Consider the following 18,523-nt stretch of genomic DNA (forward strand, 5'->3'; position numbering starts at 1 on the left):
TAGTTATTATAAGATATTTGCAGCAGGCGGTTAGTAATACCCATTATAGTTTTAAGAATTTCGTAAGCGGGATTGTCCTTGGCGCTGTGGCTCAACAAAATTTGGCTACATCGTGCCAAAATACATGCGCTTTCGAAAAGCATGCAGGCGAAGCAACCTTTCAAGTGCAAGCAACTAGTTAAAAAAAGGCAAATTTTGTCGAGCCACAGCGCCGAGGACAATCCCGTTTATGAAATTCTAAAAACTGAAATGGCTGTTACTAACGACCGGCTACGAATCTCTAATTGAAACTAGGTGCCTAACGCCAGTAGTTAAAAAGTTAATTATGAAAAATTAGTTAACCAGCTTACTACTCAAGACGATTCACCGTTTTTGTGATGTACGCCAACACTGGTAATTCTCTCCGCAGAGGCCATATTTTTACCCAAAAAAGACTATTTTTGAAAATTTTGAGTATTGAAAATTTTGAGTATTCCCTGAAACACCTGGTATATTATTGCCGTGAATTTATCACCAGCTCGTTCAGGCATTTCTGTAGCTAAAGCCGGCGCTGAAATTAACTGGTGTTGGGGGTTAGCGATATGTTTACTTTTTTTCCGTAGGACCATACATTAACGTTTTGTTCTCTCAGAAAGCAGCATGAAGTCGCAAGACCGCCCCCCCCCCCCCCACCCATAAAAAAATAAAACGGTTTCTTGTGGTGCAGTGATGTACCCTCCCCCACACTATATAATAAGCACGTCCTTTTCTTCTCCACTGTACCACAAGAATGTTAACATTACGTGATAATTCAACAATACGCACGACCTCCGTACCAATGCCGGGTTGTTCAAGAGTCACCAGACATTGGGATAGAAGCTGCGCAGCAATAGTTCGCACTGCAAAAAGATGATGCAAACGAAGCCTCCGAAGGCCAGGAATGGCGGCACTCATAGGGAAGCATCCTGTCGTGGACAGAGCGAACTGCTCTCTGTAAACGATCTGTAGGACGCTTGAGATGCGAGTTCAGAGATGAGTTCACACACATTGCCTGTACGATGAGCAGGTCTACGCTGAAAATATTACGGCCACCCACGGAGTGAAATCCTCACTTCAACAGCTTCTTCTAGAAGACCAGTTCTTATGTTTATTTTTCATTACTTGTTCCTACTGCAAACACCAGCATAAATGCTGTTGTTTTTCTGGATGAGGATAACAGCCACCACGAAATTATATGAAAGTTACTTTTATTGGTAGTTGTTTCTGCAGGCTGGAGACAACTGCAGAGAAGCAGGGACAAAGTTATATGCTTATCTTATATAATCTTCAAGCGTATACTTTATCTCAGCCCTCTATTTTGAGTGTGGCATACGTCCGCCGTTTTCTGAGTCGCATAATTAAACTGAAATAAAACATGTTTTGCAAGTTGTCGGACAACGACAGCACATAAGACAGCGCACAATAACTTCTGCAGGCGGGGCTAATATTATTCTAAGGCGGGCGGGCAATTGCAAAGGTTCCATTATTTGGCGAGCTTAAAGGGATCGAATGTGTATAACCTATAGTGGCCATGCGCACGAATTCTTTTTGTACTAGCATTTGGAATGGTGACGTATTCGCCGATTAAAGAGCGATGGCGTTCAGTCTTCTTTGCACTGCGCACGCTGAGTAGTGTGCCGCTTTGTGACATCATATTGAGGGAGTGGTACCTTTTTCGCGGCAGGAACCCTTGCTTTAGGGACGAGATAAAACACCTTCGAAGGTAAAGAAAGCCTGCGGAGCCTTCGACAAGGCACGGAAATGCGTGGGCGAAAGCAGGGCAGGTCTGAAATCTCACTCATGGCGTCGTTATCGTCGAGCTTCGCCACAAGCTAAAAGCTGTGAGAATGAGCGTGCACATACCTGCGTCAATAATCGGCGATTACGGCGTTATGACGGTTCAACGCGCTTAACTTTTTACAAAACGATACAAAACAACACAAACACAAAGCGCGAACTCAAAATCAGTGTTAAGTTCGCGCTCTGTGTTGGTGCTGTTTTATTTACTTATTTACTTTATTTATTTACATTACCCCTCAGGGCCAGTGGCATTACAGAGGGGGAGTGGTAAATATTCGAAAACAGTGAGAAAATACAGATGGTTACAAGAATATTTAAAAAGCATCTGGATATACAGTGTTAGCTATTGCTACGCGGAACTGCTCATAATTTACAATGCCAGCAACATCTGCGGGAAGGTGGTTCCAGTCACGTGAGGTGCGCGACAGGAATGACTGCGAGAAGCATTTCGTGTTGCATGACACAATTCCAACTTTGAGATTATGATCAATACGACGGGATGCATAAATTGGCTGGGGGATGAGGTGATCACATAAAGCAGGATGATGAAACAGCTTGTGGAACAGGGCGAGACGAAACACTTTTCTACGCGATGTTAGTGTAGGGAGGCAGAGATTAGATTTCATAGCAGTTATACTCGCTGTACGGTTGTAGTTAGCAAGGATGAAACGTACAGAGTTATTTTGAACCATCTCAAGATCATTAATTAAGTTGGCATGGGCAGGGTCCCATACAGGTGTTGCATACTCAAGTTTAGATCGTATTAGTGTTTTATAAAGCAATATTTTCAAATTCGAAGGGACATTAAAAAAGTTACGACGTAAGAAGCCTAGCATGCGATTAGCATTTTAATTATGTTCTCGGTATGAAGAGACCAATTAAGATTTGAAGAAATGTGAACGCCTACGTATTTATATGACGAGACTGATTCCAATGAGATGTTATCAATGTAGTAGTGAGGCGGGGCGGAAGTTTTTCTTGATATACGCATGACTTTGCATTTGTTAATATTTAGCTGCATCAACCAATCTTTGCACCAGTGCCCAACTGTGTTGAGGTCTGACTGAAGTAATGTAACGTCGTTAGCGTTGGTTATTTCTCTAAAATAACGCAATCATCAGCGAATAGGTGAATATGAGTGTTAACAAGAGAGGGAAGATCATTAATGTAAATTAGAAACAGTAGGGGTCCAAGAACTGAACCTTGTGGAACCCCGGAAGACACCTCGGTAAAACTGGAGTTGAAACCGTTAGCAAAAACAAATTGTGAGCGATTAAGTAGAAAACATTCAATCCATTTCAATAAGTTACAGTCAATATTCAATTGTTTTAGTTTGTGAAGTAAAAGTTTGTGACATACCTTGTCGAAAGCTTTTGAAAAGTCTATAAATATACAGTCAGCTAATGATGATAGGTCTAGAATATGATGCAATGCATGTGTAAACGATATTACCTGTGTTTCGCAAGAGTAAGTTTTTCGAAAGCCGTGTTGCGCAGACGTAAAAAAGGAGTTCGATTCGAGGAAGTTAACGAGGTTGGTGAATATTATATGTTCAAGCATTTTGCAACAAGTACTGGAAAGGGATATGGGACGATAATTATTAGGGGAAGCTTTGCTGCCGGATTTGTAGACTGGAACCACCTTTCCGATTTTCCACACGGTAGGCAGCGTTGATTGGTCAAGTGATTGCTGGAAAAGTTTGGTTAGCATACTGGAAGAATAAGCTGAAGTGCTTTTTAAGAGCTTTGGGTTAATGCAGTCGTAACCTGGAGCGTAATGAACATTGAGTGCATCAATAAGCTTATCGACACCAGGAATAGCAACAGCTATAGGTGGCATGGGTACATAGTTGAAGTGATGAGTTGGTGGCATATGTACATCAGACATGGCTGTAAAGTTGTCAGTGAATGCGTGGTTCAGAATCGTGGCAAAAATATCGGAACGAATGGGGTTGCCTAACGGGTCGGATAAAATGATGCTATCATCGGTGGAAGGATTAAAGACCAGCCATAATTTTTTCACATTGGCCGTTAACTTAGAGGGAAGAACATGCGAGTGGAAGTGCTTTTTAGCGTCTTTGAGCGCCTGAACATACGTGTTGGAAGATGCCGCATACGAAGGCCAACGCTCACTAGTTGGGGAGAGCTTTTCGATGAGATAGAGGCGTTTCTTTTTGTTAGATAAGCGCTTAATGGGATTATTGTACCAGGGAGCGTTTGCGTGGGTGGTAACAGTGCGCTGAGGGATGTATTGATCAATGAGTTGGGAGACTTTAGTTGTGAACAAGCTCCAGTTAGTTTCAACACTACGGTTACCAAAGCTATCAATGAAAACATCGATAAAAAGAGACAGCTCATTATTTATCGCATGAAAATTTGCTTTGTTGTAGTCGCGTATAATTTTTTTCTTTCGATTAGAAATTGGAGGGGCTAGGTTAATGTCAAATTGCATTGGCAAGTGGTCGCTGATGCCCGGAAGGTATGTAATAGGTGAGGCTATGTCAGATCAATTTGTCAAGATTAAATCTAGTGTATTCGACGCGCTGTCAGTTATTCTAGTTGCTTGTGTGCACAATTGCACTAGCGAGAATACTGAGCACACATCTAAAAATTCGCGACCTTGAGAAGAGAAAGGGGACATTAAAGGGGAGTCGGTATTCCATGTTATGTTCGAAAAATTGAAATCGGCGAATAAGAATAGTGGGGATGAAGGAAAGCGTGTTGCGACGATATTAATAGCATCGTAAGTTCGTTACTAAACGTAGGCGACGAGGAAGGTGGACGGTAGCATACTCCTATCACTACCCTCAGGTGATTAAGAGTGAGCGCAGCCCATACTATTTCTAGATTAGTCTGCACATGTATACATGATAACGGGATATCGTTTGAAATAGCGAGAAGCACTCCGCCGCCTCTCTGCGTGCCCCGATCACAGCGGAAGAACGAAAAGTGATGAGCATCGAAAAAGATATCAGTGTCGCGAACATGCGCAGTGAGCCAAGTTTCTCTTAACGCGATGATTTTAGCGGAACAAGTGTCGATAGCTGATGATAGAGAGTTATACTTGTTAAGAACGCTTCTGATGTTAGTAAAAAGAACCGATACTGATGCTGTGGATGCCTGATCACTACCCCTCGCGCATGCCTAGGACGTGCGATCCGAGCTAGGTGCAGAGGCTGAACTGGCACGTGCGCTGCGTGTATCAATGTTAATTACGGTGTTTGTGTTTGGGTCATACATGTAACATTTCTTGTTCATAAGTAACTTGTTGTAGCGCATCTTATAGGTGGGAGAATCAGGTTGTCTTTTCGCAAAATCGAGAAGCTTTTTACGTGCGAGGCGTGTTGCGACTGAATAATCTTCAGTAAGTGTGATCTTGCTTTCTTTTAGGCTGTTGCGCTTAGAGAGGATCAAATCTTTCGTTTTAAAATTCACAAATTTCGCAATTACCGGACGACATTTATCAGTACTGAAGGTACCTAAACGGTGCGCGCGTTCAATAGCATGTGAGGAAAGGGAGTCGGAAAGGCAGTCGGTAAGAAAAGAAATCAGTTTTTCTTCTTCAGTGTCCTCGTTGTGTTGTGTCTCGTTTTGTAAAAAGTTAAGCGCGTTGAACTATCAAGAACAACCATCAAGAACATCAATATAGGCCAAATTTTCGCCATTTTAGCAGTAATTACGGCGTTCTTTTAAATGCTAGCACGAAAAGAAACTTGGATTGCTTTATCTGAATTTGAATCTTTGAATGTCCTTCAATCTTCAGAAATCGCACCCGCAAGAACTAACATGAATTGTTTTTATACCTGAACTCCTCCCGTGCGCTGTGCGATGTCACTGCGCGTTAAAGAACCCCAGGTGATTCAAATTTCCGGAACCCTTCACTACGCCGTCCCTCATAGCTCAGTCGCTTTGCGACTGAGCTATGAGGCACGTATGAGTTCATGAGGACCCGCATGAGCCATAAACGTATAGCTCTTAGGGACATACGTGACATATGGCTCTACGATTTTCTCTAAATATGATCGCGGATTTTGAATACAGTACTTTGAAGAAATGCTAAACATGACAAATCGTTGCAAAGATCCGGTGGCATGAAAATAGAGTTATCGCAAGTTTTAAAATATTTGATCATGATTCACATCCTTTTCTTCAGCATACACCAGTGCCTGTCTAACAGGGGGGTGGAATTTTTTTATTAACCTGCAAATTTCGAGGTTGCTATAATATTGAGATAAAGTTTGCTGCCAACTGGTGAGCCGTTCATGCACCTTCGGCGCCATTTCCAACACATCGAGAAAAACACACAAAGAAAACAAGAACTGTTGTGTGGCACACCAGTTTGTATTTTATTCCTTGAACAACTTGAGTAAGCTTCCACTACTCTCTTCCCGGGACTATTGCAAGCTGTTCCTGTTTTCCACTGTGCAGTTTCCTCCCCCTCCTGAGCCTGAGCTATGATAACAGCGTGAACCAGCAAAAGGCTACTTACCGTTTCGGATGGTCGACTGGTCTGCACTGGTGTATTCAGCTTCCTGGACTCGCGAGCAGTGCGCTTGCCGAATAGGCTTTTATCGAGTTTAGTGCACGTAATTGCCAAGCAAAGTCATAAACGGCAGAGAGAAAAGGAACCATTGCGCTCTTATCTCCAGGCTCTCTTATGACCGTCTGTGCTGACGGGGCCTGCTCCATATCACCAAGTGCTGTTGCCATCACCAAGAAGGTTCTCTCAACTCCCAAGGCTACCACGCGCCTCCTCCTTTCCCGTAAGGTAGAGGTATACAGAGCGCAACTGCGTTGTCTTCATCGCCGCACAGTGGCTTTTACGTATAAGCCAAGAAGGCGAGCACTTAGCTAGAAGCTGATGTATTATGCGCTTAATAGAGTAACCGTGTGAGGTGTGCTTCAGCTTCAAGGTCCCCCTTTTTGTTTCTGAGAAATCTTGCGACTCTACTCAGCTCCGATGACCTTCATGGCGGGATAACATTACGTGCCAACGCAATGTTAGCCCGCCAGTCTGCTCTAGAAAAATCATGCAGCCACAAATTAGCAGAAAGCTTTAGCCAGCAAGTTTAACGTTTTCGCGCAGCTGGTTATCCGCCCCACCTCATCACCGCAGCGTGTGAAAGCCTGTTACGGAAGCTTAAAGGCCGTAAAAAGAATGAAAAAAAAACAAGGAAAGCCACTGCAGGTGATGCCTTATATATACCGGGTGTCCCACAACATAAAAAAAGTGGCGAACCGATATGGTGGCAGGATGGTATTTTCGGCACCGATCAAGCTGAGCAGCGTCTGTCCTTTGCTGTCGACAGAGAAGAGAACAAGGCCGCCATGCTATATAAATCACGAAAAGAAGTTCACAAAGTGCGATTCGGGCCTTGATTACAAAATTCCCCCCACATGCGGTAGAGTTTACATTGGGCAGACTGGTAGGTGTTTCAATGAACGGGCACGCGAACATAACTTGGCAGTGAAGAACAATATGGGAGGTCATCTGGCACATCATTGTAAGAACTGTAAAGGGAAGAGCAAGGGCAAGAATAAAGTACCTTGCTAGCTAGTCTTTCACAAAACTAACTTTTTGTTTAAATTGGGAGATAAGATGGAAATGGAAGTGGTTGAAGCCCATCACATCGTAAAAAATGAAAAAAAAATGCGTCAGCACTCCGTCAATTTTGCTTTCAGTGAGTGAAATCGCGTTTTTAGATGGCCACATATAATTATTTCATTTGTCCTAATTTTGTTCCTGGTTGTATGTACTTTAAGGCCGAAAATGTAGTTTTATCAGATTTTATGCTCACCTTTACACTTGTTCTTTGTTGCCGTCCATGTCATGCTCGTTTTTTCATACCTCAATCCAATCTTTCACCTGCTTTTAATCTTCACCTTTACACGTGTTCTTTGTTGTTTCCATGCTCTCATGCCTGGTTTTTCCATATCTCACACCATGATTTTGTCTCGTTTTCATAGTTTTTACTCTTGTTGTCTGTTGGATCACCTGCATTCTCATTTCGCGTATCTTTCGCCCTCGTTACTCAGGTTGATTGTTAGGTTCCTTACTTTTTTCATTTTTTCATTTTCTTGACATGGAGTGTCTGCGGACATGCTTACTGAGTACTCTGTGGTGGTTTATCGGCCCTGCTGCAACGTAACAATTTTATCAGTGTGGTCTAGATTTTAATCAGCATATGTGTGAACGACAATGATAGTTATGTGCTAAGGTTCATTCCTTATATAGCGTTTGCCTTTCGGTGTCGAATAAACAGTTGGAAGTCTGCGCCTATGTTGTCGTGGTCCTGTTATCCTGTCGTGTCTAATTCGCGCAGTACTAACCTTTTTTTCTGCAATGAACAAACTAGCCTGCAAGAACGTTCTACTGAGTCATAGGTCATTGTCCTTGAAAAATCTATGACATGTTTCATTGGAGATCATTGGAGAGGTACGTTACTAGGTACCGTCCTGATGAGGCTGTCAACACCGTCGAGCGAGCACCATTCTTCGTTCTCCACATCGGCTTTGTTGGAAATCCGTCGATTCAGGGAAGGAGCTCACGTTCCGGGATCCTCGGCTCGATGCTGTACTTAGGGTTCTTCTTGAGGACTTCAACGATGTTTTCCGGCATGCATGCTCCCCCGAGAATCTGAGGAGCCGTGCCGCCGTCTTGGGCTTCTTTGCTTCCTTTGGGTAACAAAAGCAGTCTTTTGCTACAAAAATTCTGTGGTCTGGGCTGCTAGTTTCCGCAATGACTGTAGCTTTATGTCGGCGATGGTCATAGGGTCTAGGGAAAGCACACTAAACAAAGCCAATCGCAGAACAAGCGAACCTGTCTCCATGGCTCGGATCGTAAGATCCGACACATCCTTTTACCATGACCGATAGAGGGTCTGGCGAAACCAAACATTGTGGCAAGCTCACGAGGTATGAGTCCCTTCCTGGTGCAGTACCCATAAACTCTCGCAAGGCATATTGTATGGGCGATATGGTAGATCACCAGTTAAGATTGTTGCGGACTTGAAGAGACACATAGAAAAGGGCCCTCTGTATAAGAAAGGTATTTCAGTAGAACACGTTCTTGGGCAAGTTGATTCATAGCTTGAGTAGATGAAGCGAACAAAAACACAGCACACAGGAAAAGAAAGACACGAGACAGGCGCTACTTGCAACCGTTTATTGAATTCAAGAACGGCTTATTTATAGCCAAGAGGAAGGCGTGGTGGAAAGGGAGGCAAGAACAATACAAAAAACAACAGGTAAATGACTAGTACGCGGGGAATGATACTACAGAGTGGGGAACAAAAGTGATTCAAATCTTTATAAACTTATCTAAAAATATACTTTCATTCTTATGAATGTCCAGCGATGGGGTACTGACACAAGAACTGACGCTTTTTCTAATCCAGTGAGCTTCTAGCAGTTCATGGGCAGTCTTATCTTTACTTCTACATAATATGTGAGTTTCTTTGAGCTTTCCTTCACAAATTTTCTGCTCTTGTTTGCCGCAGTCCTTGAAATGATGAGGCAAATGTGATCCGGTACCAGTTCTTAGCGAGCGTTTTTGCTCTGTTAGGCGTTCATTAATACATCGGCTTGTCTGACCGATGTACACCTTTCTACAAGCCAGCGGGATGCTATAAACTACCCCCGCAGCACATTTCAGAAAAGGGTTTGCCTGCTTAGCTTCGCATTCTGTTGACTTGGCATTGTCATTTCCAACCTTCCGACACAGCAATGCAAGTTTTATGGGTGCAGAGAAGACCACTGGGACTTTGTATTTCACGGCAACATGCTTAAGATTTGGAGCCACTTTGTGGGAGTATAGAATCACCACCGGTTTGATTTTCTTTTCAGATACTTCACCATCCTATCTCTTTATTTTTCTTTATTTTTTACAAAAACATACAGAAGCTTTAACAGGCAGGCTTTTCTTCCCTGGTGATTAGTTCTGTGACGAAAGCATTGATGAAAAATGTAAATACACAAACATTTCGTCACGTCCCACTCACGGCAGTTCTCAAACTCAGTACACACGCGTACCCCCGAACCAGGATCTGCTGTAGCCTGTACAGTGCTAAGTTCATTTCGGGACTGGGAAAACAAGCCGTGCGTAGTAAGCTTTACAGAGGTAATTATACTTGCAGGCGATATCACTGACTGATGCAAAAGCACTTGTTCCGACTGCAATCACTTTCCCTACACTGACACTTGTCACTGCGCTGTGAAGCTTGCTGTATGCACAGGAAATTCACCCTGGGGAGCTGCTTCTCGCTGCTGTTCGCGAAGATCGTCGCGCGAATAAAAAACACTTGAATCTATCACAAAAGGCTACAGATAAACACATCGCGAACCCTGGCACTGTTACGTCTTACGTAGACAGCGTAGGTTTTGAAGGCCGCTCGGTCAACTCAGTGTAGACGGCGACAAACAACTTGGAGGAAACTTCCGCTTGCCGCTGTTGCACACGGCGAAGCTCGAAGTCGCTGTCAACACTCGTAATAGTCACATGCGACCAATATTATGTTTTTTGGCAGAGCTACCACCTACTAGGCCTGGTTTCTCACTCCGCTTCGCGGGCGGCCATCTTGCTGAGGATAGGCGGCCGTGTAGGGCTAAAAGGAGGAAAGTGATCGTTATTTCCCTGTGTTTTGCAGTGACGTCATTTCAAAATGGCGTTTATCTCAGTACTGTTCTTTGTACTTCTTGCTGCAAAATGAGGAGAAATTGGCGCTGAAAATGTTTTCAAACGTCCCTAGCGACAATTTCTAGGTCGCTGGCGTCTCCATGGTTGCCACGGTGACCATCGCTGCCATTTTCCTTCGTCCATGATCGCTGCCCTCGCCACGGTGGTTTGTTGACATGGCTGTTTAACGCGTGGTGCATTGTCGTGGAAACAAGTGCTGTTGTCAAAGGCACCAAAGGTTAGCGCAAAGGCGAGTGATATTGACCGCCATAACGTCCAGACTTGCGCCCTATTGCTGTCTTTATTATGTAAGCTTGCAGTGCGACCGGTTCTATGTAGTGGTATAATATCTGAAGCTACTAAAGACTACATTTTTCAAGGCGATGCTTGAATTTGATTAGTGTGTCGAAAATTTTGGTTTCCCTTTGTTCTGCGTAACTGATTCTGACTTGTACATGCTGATACGGCGAGCTCCCATGCATTGGATGATCTCTAAGCCCTATGCGATGTCTGTATTCTGTCATCCCATTTGTCAAGTGCGGTACTTATATAGTCTGTTCCGCTAGTCCTGCATATGGGCCCACCGGCGGCAAGCTATGCGCAAAAAAGGCACCTGTATAAGAAAGGAAGGCAGATAGGACGTACATACTATGCTATCCTGTGAAATGACAACATATCTTCCTTCTTACACGTTTGACATGCCTGCAATGCCTACCCACCAACTAACCAGGCTGTAATGGATTACTTGGCGTTGACTTCCATGTTGCGCAAAGCACAGGGTAGGCCACAGCTGCTTACGCAACGCGAAGCATCGTGCAACATGAGCTGTGATCCCTACGCCCCTTTCTTCAATTATAGACGTTTAGCGAATTTCGTAGTATGGTCACACCACCTGACCATGTCATATCTGTGAAAGCTTTTTTCTTTTATTTATTTGGTGAAGTGTTTTATATCCATTATGTAGAACACGTAAAAGTAACATGGTTCTTGGTGTATTTTTTCTAACGTTCAGCATTGGAAGGAAGCCAGACAAGGCAGAAACTAGTTTTGCTGGCTCTGTCAGTCATGTAGTGGTTTGTGACAGTGTGGGAGGCTTGATTAGGTTTTCAGCATCTGCATGTCCAGTGTCAGTACAATGTGGTCTTTGGGTTTGCTTTGAAACGTAGGTTATTCCATGGTAAGTAAAACAACGCATAGCGAGAAGTGAACACTCCAGATGAGCAGCCTCTTGCACCTTCTGTGTGTTACATTTTCTGAGCTTAAATTCCTACATACCATGAATGCATTCCAAATTTCAAAGCTGTTGTTTCTGCTGCTGCAGTTGGTAAAAACGCAGACTGATGGGCAAGTTGGTATGACATTCTACTAATAAAGCTAAAACAGCACACCTGCACAAGGACGCGACTGAGTTTTGTCTTATCTTCCTTTGTCCATGTGCAGGTGCGCTGTTTTAGCTTTATTAGTAGAAGTATGCTGTACGTGAGCGTTGGATGCCATGCATGCTGTAATCTGCTGCATGAACTTTGTGCTAGAATTTATAGCTATAAGGGTTTCTTTTTGACGTTAGCACTGTATAGTGAATATAATTTATGACCGTACGTGAACAACAAGCTGGCTCCGCCTTATGTAGGTCAGTGGATCATTACGAAGTGCATGAGGTGTCACATTAATTGCATGCCCGGTATTACAGTATGTTGCCAGTCTTGAAGGAAAAATCTTTTTTTTGTGTGTGTGGAATGGGTACTCAACAGTGACTAGACAAGCTACCTTTAACTGCAGATGAGCTTGCACCATAGATGGCCGCTCTATAGGGCAATGGACGCCATAAAAAGAGTATCCATGATCTTTTAATATAAAGAGAACAACCAGCATAAACCAAACATCAACACATCATGCATGTGGCCTGCATCGGTACATATACTGAAGAGCTTAAAAACGCATGAAATGTAAGCGTGGATTGCCTACTTATATTTGGGGATTCCTTGTAAACGGAGGCATGTTGACGATTTTTGTATGGTTTAAGGCAAACGTTTAAAGGAGTGAAATTTTAATAAGGAAACTGTTACAATGGGCCCCATAAAAGTATGAAGTCTTCTACTTGGAAGGTCTGAAAAAGCGGTGTGCTTTTCATTTCAATCGGCATTCTATTTTCGATTCCTCACTTGACATGCTGCTGAATGAATGGGTCTGCTGGTTTCTGCATTACAGGTTTTGTAACATGCACAGTCAGAACTTATGTACAGCACAAGTGTGGGACAACATGGTTAAAAGCACAATGAAAAAGGAGCTTAGTGATACATTTTGAAGGTAGACAGCTCAATTTGCTGATTTGTTTAGGTGCTTTTTATATTGTTAAGGCCCAGTGGGTATTAAAGGAGTAGAGGCACGAAAGTGTTAGTTGTTTTCTTTCAGTTAGAATGATTCGCAGTCGCTTACAGTTTACACAGTGTTGTAAACGCTCTGCCTTATCACTGTGGCGAACGCCAAGCGCATGTCTCTCAGGATTACCCTCGTTCCTTCCTCCCCTCACCCTCGACCGATCACGCTATATAAGCTGGCTGATCGGTACGAATAAAAACTTTTCTCTCCTGAGAATCTGTCAGCGTTCCAGGGAAGCACGGCGCGCGCAATGCGCGTACTCGCTATGTAACAGTGGCGACGAGCTGAAAACGAACCCACCCATTTCAAGGAAAAGTCATTTCAAGTTCATTTCAAGGAAAAGTCATATAAAAAGAAGAGCAAAGGTCGTAAGCCATTGATTACTAAAGAGGGCTTAAAAATGATAAAAGAGAAATCTATATTATTCAAGAAATTCCTCAAGACTAAGTCACTTCACGACCTACCAAAGTTAAAGCAATACCGTAAAAAAGTAACTGCCTTTTTAAGGACCGAGAAAAGAAAATACTTGCATGAACAATTTCAAACAGACTGCCGTCCAGATAGCGCTCAAATATAGCCAAAACTTATTAAACTACTTAACCGCATACCATCTACTCCATGTGTTAGTGAACTAATCATTCATGGACAACCAGTGCGGGGATCAGAACTAGCTGAAAGGTTCAACAAAATTCTCAGGGATGTTGTGAGCAATGCGCCATGTATTCAGGCGCAGGCGCAAGGGATTAGAAAACATTATAACAGTATATTTCTTGAAGCAACTAGGGAACAGGAAGTTAGCAGCATTTTATCCTGACTTAGTAAAGCGCTTGATATAGATGGCATTCAAGCTTAAATATGTTTTAGATATTGCAGTTCCAGTGCTTACTCACATTTATAACCTCGCCTTATCAACAGGATGCTTTTCCAAACAGATGCAGGTATCCAAAGTTATTGTAATCTTTAAAACCGGAGATAAGAATGACATGTCCAATTATAGATCAATCTCTATACTGCCTGTTTTTTCCAAAGGTTTGGAAGAAATAATTTATAAGAGACTATACAAATTCTGCAGCAAATTAAACATACTATCTTCGTCTTAATATGAATTTGTTCAAGGCAGATCCACTGAAACAGCTTTACTAACACAAAAAGAAATAATTCTTGAAGAATTTGAAGATAAAGAGATATGCATAGGAATTTTTATTGACTTTTCAAAGGGTTTTGACCGCCTTAATCACCACAAACTACTACAGAAACTTGAACTCTATGGCATATATGGCACACCGCTCCTCCTCATCGAATCATATCTTCAACATCGTTTTCAGTGTGTGCAAATAGGAAATGAGTTCTCCTTTGTTCAGAAAATTATTACCGGCATCCCACAGGGAAGTATTTTGGGACCTTTACTTTTTATCCTTTATATTAATGACATTGTATTAATGACATATAAGTAATAAGCCTCAATATGTAATTTGCGCAGATGACACTATCATGTTCTTTAAAGGTAATAATCTCGAATTTCTAGTCCCAATCATTAACAGTGCGCTGGATGCCTTCAAACACTGGAGCGAAGCAAACTTTTTGGTACTAAATACGAAAAAGTCAAGGGCAGTTATTTTCCACGCGAGAAATAGGGCGATCATGGCAGAGCCTCAGTTTACGATTTTCAATTCTATTATAGAAGCTGTTGATACGGCCGAAACACTTGAAGTATTTTTCATCAAGAGCATGGTCTGGGACGCTCACGTTAGTATAGTTCTATATCGCCTCGCCAAATGTGTAAGAATGCTAGCAAAATTTCGGTACTTTCTTCCGACGTCTATAAAAATACTAATATACAACACACTGTTCCTCCCTCATTGAAGTTACTGTTTCTTAGTATGGGGCAATACAACGCAGGCCAACATAAATAAAATATTCATGCTCCAAAAGAAAACAGTCCGGCACATAGCAAATGTGGATTACCGTGCGCATACAGAAGAATTTTCCACGCGCTTTCACATTACCCCATCTCATGACCTATATGAATATCATTTAGCACTGAGATATAGAAAGTGTATCCGCTACCACCAGAATACGTTCCTAGAACTATCCTGCCTGAAAGCCGCTATTAGAACATAAGCATATCAAAATCAGTCATTCTGGTGCGCTCCCTTCTGTCGTACAGAATACGGACGTTCTATGTTACGCTTTGCAGTTCCACACGTATTAAATAAGCTGCTCAGTGGAGGCATATCTGTGGGAAAAAAGTAGCCCACATGACATTCTTGTCGGTTTGAAGCGGTAACTTTTAGTCATGTTGATAAATGTGCTTACAAACGCAAGCATTTTTTTTTTCGAATTAAGTGTACATGATTGTAATTTTATCAATCAGTTTGCCATATTATAAAAAGCGTACAAAAGCTTTAGTGTTCATGTTTTGGGCGTATATGTTCATTTCTTTGTCTTTTAACAATATATCCTCACAGTGCCTCTTAATTTTTTTCTACCTCGTCATTGTTAACCCCGCTTTGTTGTCTTCGTTGTATTTTGCCTTGTAGAAGGGGGCCCGGACTCCTTCAAGTGAATTTTTTTCACTTTTCTGTCCGGGCCTACCTACATCGTCCTGATGTAAATAAAGACGAACTTGAAAGCCAACTTGAAACGACAGTCAATACGGAGCCGCTGGACACAACAATTTCGGCCATGGCACATCACCAGCTTCCCGAGTGTGACGACCGCAGGGACAATTGGAGGGCGTATCTTGAAAAAGTTGAAGCCTACTTCGAAGCGACTGGAATCAAAGATTCCATGAAGAAGAGGGCGTTGCTCTTTTCTGCTCTGAGCACACGCACAGTATAAGCATTTTCAGAGAAAATTGCACCGAAGAAACCTAATGCGCTGAATTACGAAGAAGTAGTTGAAGTCGTAAGTGAGTATTTTGACCCAAAACGCCACGAAATAACTCAGAGTTTCCGCTTCTTCAACCGGCGCCAGCTTGAAGGTCAGTCTGTTCATACATTCATTGTTGAAATTGTCAAAGAGCGGATGGCTGCAATTTCGGAGGCATGCTCGATAGAACGCTTCGCTACAAGATAGTATGCGGCGTCAGGTCAAGTGCCCTGCTAAAGCAGTTGCTGGCGAAAACAGACCTCACCCTGAAGGAAGCCGGAGCGATAGTGCTTAGCTATGAAGCAGCAGAAAATGACGCCAACGCGATTTCTGCGTACTTGACAGCCGTAATGAAGATAAGCTCGCGGCGACGGACATGCGGCGAGCCTATATTAGAGTGTGGACGGTGCGGAAGCACAAAACACAGTAGAAACGCGGGTAGCAGGATGAAAGCTCGATGCTACCGCTGCGGCAGGTTCGGGCACAATCCAGAAAAGTGTCTTAGCGATGTCAGCAAGGAACGCCAGAAAACCCATGCTCGAAGTAGGTCAAGCCAAGCCTTAAATGTAACTGAGGAAACCTTGGATGACGCGGCCGACAGCATGCACACCTGGACATTGGTTGCATCTCGGAAATCTCAGTTGGAACCTCCGATTCACCGAACGTTCACGTGGTGTGACAGCGATATACCGATGATTGTCGATACTGGTTCAGCTGTGTGCGTTGTGTCTAGGCAACTTTTTGAGCAGCACAAGAAACAGTGAAAACCATTGTCACCATGCCATATAGGACTTTCCTGTTCCCTAGAGACCTTGCCAGTACTGGGGCAGTTGGATATGCCTGTCTCGTACAACGGGACTATCGTCGAAGGCTCATTAATTTTTATCGACTGTTCATGACCAAGCCTCTGCGGACGGGTCTTGATATCAAAACTCAGCAACGCCGGGTCGTCAGTCCTCAACATCGGTGCGAAGCTGGGGGAGGGCTTCGCAGAGCGTCGTGATCATTTCGCAGGTTGCAGCACAGGAGTTGTTTACTCCATTCCTTTGTCTTGCGGCAGGGAATACATCGGTCAGGCGGGTCGATGTATTAATAAAAGACTGCTCGAACGCAACTCTAACTCCAGAACTTAGCCGTCCTCGTTCGTGACTGTAGTCCTTGTCGCAGGTGCCCTCCGATGTATAAGGCAACAAAAATTCTGGCAAAGAGCAGCAGTCAACTCACTCGGGAGATAATTGAGGCAGGTTTCATTACTAAGCAACAAGACGTCTCTTCAGTACACCCTTAATAGCCCTGTTGGAAAGAGAGTTTGAACTTCTCTCCGATTCACTTCAATTTCTTTGTGGCGTGGTTCCTTACGCGGCTCCTTTTCACAACCCATTGTTCTCGCCAGTAATCTTTAAATATCATTAGGGACGCCACTTCCATTCCTTTCTTCTAGTTTTCATTCCTCTCGTATCTTTGCTTTTTTAGGTCGGTTTTATGGCTAGCCCTCATTCCCTTTTATGCCTTGTTCATTGTTGGCTAGCATTGCATCATTTTAGGCCGTGTTCTTCGTTGGCTTTCATCACTCGCTTTTAGGTTGGTAATTGTTTTCCCATTCCAACCGCCCTTTCAGTTCATTCTCAATATGCTTGTCCCACGCAATTTTCTGAGATTCTAATGTCTATTTTGCGTCTTTAGCTTTTGCTTTTTATTGATTTTATCTTTTTATCCCTGTCATCACCGGCCACACAGGACTGCCGGTGTGTGTAGATAGTTCTCTTTTTTTGCCAAGAGTTGTTATTGCGCCCCTTCCCCCAGCCCCTCTCCCCTTCGCTGCCACGTCTTGATTTCGGTCTGAATGGAGGTGTGCCTGATGTTTGGCCAACCGGAGTGGGTCGGACATGGTCATGATCTGAGAAAACCTGCCATATATGCGCTCCATCCCAATCTAATCCTTCTAGTCATTTCCCTCTCATGATCCGGATCAGCTGTCATTACCTGCCCTAAGTATTCCTTTACAACTTCCAGGCTTTCGCTGCCAATTGTGAACTGCTGTTCCCTTGCAAGACTGTTGAACATTACCTTGGTTTTCTGCATGTTAATTTCTAGACCCAGCGTTCTGCTCTGCCTGTCTAATTCATTGATCATGATTTGCAGTACACTTCCTGAGTGACTCAGCAAGGTGATGTCATCAGCGAATCGCAGATTATTTAGGTATTCTTCATTTACTCTTATTCCCAAGTGCTCCCAATTCATGCCTCGGAATACCTCCTGAAAACAGGCGGTGACTAGCATTAGCGAGATCGTGTCTCAATGTCTGACGCCCTTCATTATTAGAATTATATTGCTGACTTTATGGAGGATTATAGTGACTGTGCAGCTGCTATATATATCTTCCACTATTTTGAATTAAGACTCATCTACCATCTGATTACGCAATGCTTGTATGACTGCTGAGGTTTCCACTAAGTCGAACGCTTTCTCGTAATCAATGAAGGCTATATATAGTGGTAGGTTATATTCTGCGCATCTCTGTATCACCTGACTGATAGCGTGAATATGACCTATTACGGAATATCCTTTACGAAAGCCTGCCTGATCAGTTGGTTGACTAAATTCTAAAATTGCCCTGACTCTATTAGCGATTACCTTAGTAAATGGGCCGCCACGGTGGCTGAGTGCTTATGGCGCTCGGCTTCTGGCCCGAAAGGCGCGGGTTCGATCCCGGCCGTGGCGGTCGAATTTCGATGGAGGCGAAATTCTGGAGGCCCGTGTACTGTGCGATGTCAGTGCACGT

At 43.3% G+C, this 18,523-nt stretch overlaps 1 protein-coding gene across 5 annotated transcripts in view; it reads right to left on the bottom strand.

The window, feature by feature from the left end:
- The window catches only part of LOC144116039 (organic cation transporter protein-like), a 402,188-nt gene extending 395,805 nt beyond the window's left edge, over positions 1-6,383 (bottom strand). For all 5 annotated transcript variants that reach the window (XR_013311687.1, XR_013311688.1, XM_077650703.1 and 2 more), the window contains exon 1: positions 6,307-6,383. The gene's annotated coding sequence lies outside the window, so the exon portion shown is untranslated. The remainder of the gene's footprint in view (positions 1-6,306) is intronic.
- Between the last annotated feature and the right edge of the window lie 12,140 nt (positions 6,384-18,523).

The sequence above is a fragment of the Amblyomma americanum genome, chromosome 1 (assembly GCF_052857255.1).
Source record: "Amblyomma americanum isolate KBUSLIRL-KWMA chromosome 1, ASM5285725v1, whole genome shotgun sequence".
Taxonomy (NCBI): domain Eukaryota; kingdom Metazoa; phylum Arthropoda; class Arachnida; order Ixodida; family Ixodidae; genus Amblyomma; species Amblyomma americanum.